Here is a 6,636-nt window from a genome sequence, read left to right as displayed (position 1 = left end):
CAGAAATGACACTGCAAGGACAATGACGCTCTGTGAGATGATTCCAGCTTTGTGACTCTCGAATGCACAGGGCACAGGGAGGGTGATTAGCCGCTGGAAGAAGCTCCCAAAGCAAGTGGTGAATTCTCCATCACTTGATCGCTTCAAATCCAGACTGGGCACCTTTTTCACCTCTGGGCACCAAACCTGAGTTACTGAGCTCACTGCAGGGGGAACTGGGTGAGAGTCTCTGGCCTGTGATATACAGAAGGTCAGAGTAGACGATCTAATGGTCCCGTCCGGCCTGAGGATCCCCCTCTTTCATCTTCTTTGCCCTCTGCCATGCTCCCTTGTGGTCACCATTCCTCCAGCTGGGGAAGACTGGATGGGACTCCCCTAGCAAGCAGTGCTGTTCTGTAACTAACCAGAGGGGTCGCTGTGGAGTAATTAACCCTGCCCCCTGCTTCTACTAGCTCTGCTGCTCAGCCCAAGGCCTGTGCTATTCACAGCCTTGCAACCGTTTAACTCAAGACGTATTTTGAAATCCAGTTAGTTAAACTGGTGTAAGACTGTGTGTAGACGAGGGCTAAGGAGCAATAAACTCCCCCAGATCTCCTGCATGGCGGTGCAGTTCACAAATTGTCAGCCCTGCTCCTGTCATATCTGCTGGCTCCAGCACTGGGTTTAGGAGAGAGGCTGTGAGATGTCTGTGACTAACCCCGGTTGTTATGGAGTGTACTGCACCACAGTGTGTGTCTCTGCATATAACGCTTTTCTCCATTTCAGACACTGAGAAGAAGGCCTTGGAATTAGGTACTTGGCTAAACCCCTCGTAAATGTGTGTCTGTCCTTTCACTCTATGATGAGATGGAAAAATCACCTCATACAATATCCAGGCTTCAGTCACTTTCATGATTATCTCCCCCTGCCTGGTAAATAAACAAATACTGCAGCTGGGGGAATTCTGTGCCACTGCACAAGGCAGAATTTACACAGAATTAATGTTCCCTGCAGAATTCTATTTCTTCCTGCCGATTTCGTGTTTTGTACCAAAATGCTTCCTTTTGGTGAAAAATCACACATTTCAACCCCACACATGGCAGGGCTTGGGCTGTCAGCCCTGGACAGCCAGGCTTATGGGTGTCAGCAGGAGCCGCAGCCAGGCAACATATTTTAAATCTTTTTTCTTGTCTTTATGGTTACAGACGTACTTGCTGACAGGTATTTTGAAATAAATTACCAAAACAATTGAAACCGTTGTGATTATATTGTGTTATTTGGACAAATAAAATATGCAGAATTTTGCAGAATTTTAAAATTTTGTGGACTGAATTTTTAATTTTTTGATGAAGAATTTTTAATTTTTTGGCACAGAATTCCCCCAGGAGTAAATGATTTCAGCATCATCCTTAACAACAGAGAGAGAAGTTAATGCATATGGACTGCCAGGACTCAAGCAATGGTTCAGATTATGGGTGTGACTGTGTAAATAGCTGCACAAACCAAAGTGTTGTGCTGTAACACCCCCATGTGGATGCTGTGGGTGCACACTAACAGGTTCCTAGTTTGCATTAACACAGTCATATTTGAAGAGGACTATCTCAGGGCAAACTAGGTACCATTTAGTGCACACCAGCAACATTCACCTGGGGCAGTTATAGATCAGCCCTTTGGTACGTGCTGCAAATCACACCCCATAGGCCAAACTATGGGGTTGTGTGGACAATTCTGACCTGCAAAATGGGCTTTCCATCCACCACAGGTGCCCCTTAGTGCCAGCCACTACCTCTGTGCTACCCCTGCCCTGAGCTCCTCAGGTCTGTCCTCTTCCCCACACCTTACCCCTCTCATGCCCCCCAGTCTAGGCCTGTGCCACAAACAAACATACCTTCCAAACCCTAATGCACTCTGTCTGGCCTCTCTGCAGTGCTGATGGGACCCGCGCCCACACTGTTCCCATGAGAGCCAGGACAGGGCCTGACACCACATCTCTATAGGTGCATGTCTACGGTGCAGGTGGGAGCGAGCTTCCCAGCTCGAGTAGCCAGATACACGCAGGCTGTGATTGAGCTAGTGCACTAACAATAGCAGTGTAGCTCTGGGTAGCATGGGCAGCAGCTCAGTGCAGCTGCTCGAGTACATACCCAGGGGGTCCGAGTGGGGTTGTACTTAAGCGGCTAGCCTAAGACGCTGCATGTGCTGTCCTTTCCTAACTGGGAAGCTCACGATCAGTTGCAGTATAGATGTAACCCAAGTTTGGAACAGCCCCATGTCACTCTGCTCCAAACTACCCACACTGAACCCATGATGGTCTCCTTTTCTTCTCTCCCCAGAATGCAAGGACCTGCGTGAGAGACTTGGTAAGATCATCCCCCGCCCCATTACAGCCCTTGGGCAGAGGCTTCCAGCCATACGTTGGCAGATCCAGATGCACAGACACCGCAGGGCAGGGCTGAGTGAATAGTTCGGGTAAAAATCCGAGTCACATTAGAGTCACCCCAGTCCCACCGCAGCACTGGAAGGTGTAGTTTTCATTAGTAACACAGAAAAGGAATTGTCCTGAGATGGAAGGGCTGAGAATGTCAGAGCTGTGTCGGGATCCAGACCCGTGTCTGCCCTCAAGGTGAGATGCTGTGCAAATCCCAGCCTGAGTTTTATCCTGCCAGTCTCCCTTTAAAATCCCCAATCTGCCGGAGGCCACCACAGCCAAACAGCAGCTTCTCACAGGCCTGAATTCTGCTCTGGGTGACACCCGGGTAAATCCAGATTCACTCCAGTGAAGCACATGGAGTCATTGTGGATTTACAACAGTGTCAATGAGAGCAACATTTGCTCCAGTCTCCGATACGAAGAGACAAGATAAAGGCATCCCTGAGAGCCGGTCGTTGGCTTTAGCAGAGATCTCTGGTCTCTGGGGTGAAAGGGCCTGTGTTTCACTTCACACAGCCAAGACATTTCTCCTTCGACAGAGAGGGCCCATTAATTATATGTAAAGCGATCACACAGTTACAGAGTAACACCAAGAACTGAGCCCTCTGCCTACCTGACAGGGAATAACTCCCTCTCTTTCCATTTCAGACAGGGCGGTCACGGAGCTAGGTAAGAGGACGTGTTTCATGTCACATTTCACATCACTCGGTTCCTTTCTATTTGCCAATGACCCCTCTCCCAGAACAGCATCTCGTGTCAGAGCGAGGTCCCCACGTTTGTCGTGCCCCTGACCGTCTTTGTTCCTCTTCCCTTGCAGATTTCAGGAGGGTTCGGAGTTACATGGGTGAGTGGGGTTGTGAGGGGCTGAGCAGATGCTGCGCTGGGGTTAGTGGTATCGGTGTTACGTAGCTGAGATCTCAGAGGTGTGGGGTTCCCATGGGGCGGGCAGGGCAGGGCGTGCACTGGCTGCAGAGCCATGGGGCTGGATGCTGTGAATGGTCCTGAACATGATGCCCTGAGCTGTAAATCTCACCCCTGGGCAGCTCCCTCCCAATCCACCTCTCAGTTAGTCCTGACACCCCCAGCCCATCTCCCATTGGCCCTTCAGTGATGATCCAGCCCTACCCCGTCATCTGCCCCTTCAGCCCCACTCAGCCCTGCCTCCGCAGCCTGCAGAGTCATCAGCCCCTGGGAATCCTCCATGCCCCCAGAAGCCCTAACACCTCAGGGCCAGATCCTGTGCAGGGGGCAGTGAGAGGATGCACAGAGCTCAATCCCCCCACTCCAGCTCCCCCCATCTCCCCACCAGCTCAGGGACCAGGCCAAGTCATAGTCTTGGCGCTCCCCAAAGCCCACAGCCGGATCCAGGCTAGCAGGGCCAGTCCCACTAGCCACCCCAAGCCCTAACGATGGAGTCTGGCCCTTAGCTCCTTCTCTGACCTCCCCCTGCCCCCTCAGCCCAGCTCAGTCTCTCCTCAGTGCCCCTTCCCTGCCCCTCTGCCCCTCGCTCGCAGCACTGGGCATCTCCCCTCAAGCCCTGAGCCATTTAGACAGGCCCATCCTGCCAAGGCAAAGGCCTGAGCAGCCACCCCCACTCCCAACCTGAGCTGACACTTCTTCCTGCTCCAGCCTCAGGGAATCAGCCCCCGGGGTCACAGCCCTGCAGAGCAGGTGGACACGGAGCCAATAAAGTCAATAGGGACGCCCCAGGGATGAATTTGGCCAGCTATCTGCCCTTCTCACTGCACTGGGATTTGGACACCCCAAGGACACAGGGCAGGGAAGCCCAATTCTCCCCCTTCCCATCTCACACAGCAGGGCAGAGATGAGGGGCCTGTGCTGACTGGCTCAGACAGTGTTTATGGCAGGGAGTGGCTGCATGAGCTCAGCTCTCCCCTTCACCACGGATCTCCTGGGTAGAATCCCTCTCCTGTGAGATCGTGGGGTCCCTGACTGGACCTGTGGCTAATGGGGTTATTCTGGTCTCTCTCCTGTGTGATCGTGGGGTCCCAGAGCATCCCTTGCCTCATGGGGTATTCTGGTCTCTTTCCCATGGGATCATGGGGTCCCCAATTGACTTGTGGCTAATGGGGTTATTTTGGTCTCTCTTCCCAGTTCCCATCACCCTGGATCCGAGTTACACACACCCTGAACTCACCGTGTCTGCAGATGGCAGAACAGTCCAACACTACCCCCCTTTCCTAGAGCCAGCTGCGCCCTCCGGGGCCTTGATCGCCGTGGGGAGGGTGGGGTTTGCAGTCAGGAGGGATCATTATGGGAAGGCAGGAGTTTGCAGGTGGTACTGGGAGGTGGAGGTTGGGGGTAGTCCAGACTGGGAGCTGGGGGTGCTGAGTGAGGCTGTGAGGGGCAGAGTGAGACAGGAGAGGCTGGAGAGACCCCCTGAAGAGGGGTTCTGGGCTCTGAGGAGATCCGAGGGGCAGTATCTCCCAACGGAGGCCGACAATGTGATCCAGCCCTGGAATGTGAAGCCGACAGTGATTGGCGTATATCTGGATCTAGGAGCAGGTAGTGTCTCATTTTATAGTGTCAATGGAATGAACCTTATCCTGGAGATTCCTGTCGAAGGTTCTGAGAGATTGTTCCCATTCCTCAGCCCAGGTTTTGGTGCAGGATGGGACAGGGGGAAACCCCTCAGCATCTGCCCCCCCAGCGACTGGGATTTCCACCATGAATTCAGTGATAGTTAGGGGAATTCCAGAGCCCCAGCACAGCACCCTGCCTCCAACAATGGGGAAGGGGCAGGAACCAACACAGGGCCATCTGCAACAAGAGAAACATCCTCAGCCCCTGGACAGCACCCTACTCCTGCAAACCAGGGTGTGAAAGGAAACAACACTGAGCCATCTGGGTTCAAAAAGTTCGCAAAGTTCCACCTCCCCTGGAAGAGAGGAGAGGGGAATAAAACAGAGCAGGAGCATCTGCAAGCAAACGGGGAAAAGCAACTCCAAACCCTGAAGTCTGAAAGTCCACCTGCAAAAACCCAACCTGCCAAAAGCCCTCCAGCAAGGCAAAGGGAATCAGAAAGAGAGAAACACTCAGAACATGAATCCATAGCGATCTCTGGAGCTAATGATCTTGTTCCGCAGTTTTCAGGGCCAGGAAATTCGACCAGGGAATCAAATCCAAACACTGACACCTTGGAAAGAACCTCACCCCAAAGAGAAAGGGAAAATGGTGACACTTCAGATGTTTCCTGCCCCCTGAACACAAAGGAAAACTGCAGAGATTAGTGATAATGCTTTAAAACTCGCACTAATTAAACAGGAAGCCGTTCACTGGAGGGAACTCTGCTAACGCTACTGTTAAGGTTAGGAATTTAAATACACAGATGTCAGGAAATGCAGAAGGGAAGGTTCTTACAGTGACACTAACTTTCACACATTGCAGACATACATCCTCTGCTGTTACTGCCCTTATTCAGTGTGAGTGGATGGTAGAATGAAACCTTTACTGCGTAGGACAAGAGTCTGATATACAAAGTCGTTTACCAAAGAAAAACAAAGAAAAATGCATAATTTGCATTTTTACAAAGAATTTTTGGTTTTTCTCCAGTAGCCCAGCTCTGAAGGCAGAGCAGAGAGTGACACCTGCTGGCCAGGCACCCAGTTCTGAAGGCAGTGACATCGCAAGCAGAAGTGCAGAGGTAAGGGGGGCTGGTTTGGTTTTGCCACCCTTACTTCTCCGCTGCTGCTGGTGGCAGCGTTGCCTCCGGAGCCGGGCGCCTGGCCAGGGAGAAATTTCATGTTGATGGTAATGTGCTGTTCTGTGTTGTGTGTGTTCAACTGCTACCTATATATGCTGTGGCTAGGGAAACTAAAGTTCAGCATTTCATTTTAATCGTGGAAAAATATGGACTTTTATAGTTTTTTATCAGAGAATTTTGCAGGTTTTTTACCACGGAAAACTAGGACCCCTGCTGATATCCCTAGTCATGTGGCGTAGCATCTTATTCCAACAGCTCGAATGACTTCAGTTAGTCCACTCCTGGGGTAAGGTAACACGCAGCATGTATAGAGACACCAGACCCAGGCCACTCATAAACAGCGTCTGCGGTGTGGGTGAGTTACTGTTACTCAGAGAACTTTACCTTCGGCGCTTCCTGACTTTTATCCATTTACTGACCCAGTAAATAGGACCACCATTTTTCAGAAATGGAGAGAAGGCGCATGGACCACAGCTGCACATGTTGTTGGGGTGTCAATGATT

At 51.5% G+C, this 6,636-nt stretch overlaps 1 pseudogene; it reads left to right on the top strand.

Annotated features, from left to right (window-relative positions):
- The first annotated feature begins 22 nt into the window (after positions 1-22).
- Positions 23-5,887, top strand: LOC137141383 (butyrophilin-like protein 8; annotated as a pseudogene).
- The last annotated feature ends 749 nt before the right edge of the window (positions 5,888-6,636 follow it).

Source organism: Emydura macquarii, unplaced genomic scaffold (genome assembly GCF_026122565.2).
Source record: "Emydura macquarii macquarii isolate MOO-44397 ecotype Brisbane River unplaced genomic scaffold, CSIRO-AGI_Emac_v2 contig_3050, whole genome shotgun sequence".
NCBI lineage: Eukaryota > Metazoa > Chordata > Testudines > Chelidae > Emydura > Emydura macquarii.
The sequence above is the reverse complement of the archived record's forward strand: the minus strand, read 5'-3'. Positions and strand labels throughout refer to the sequence as shown.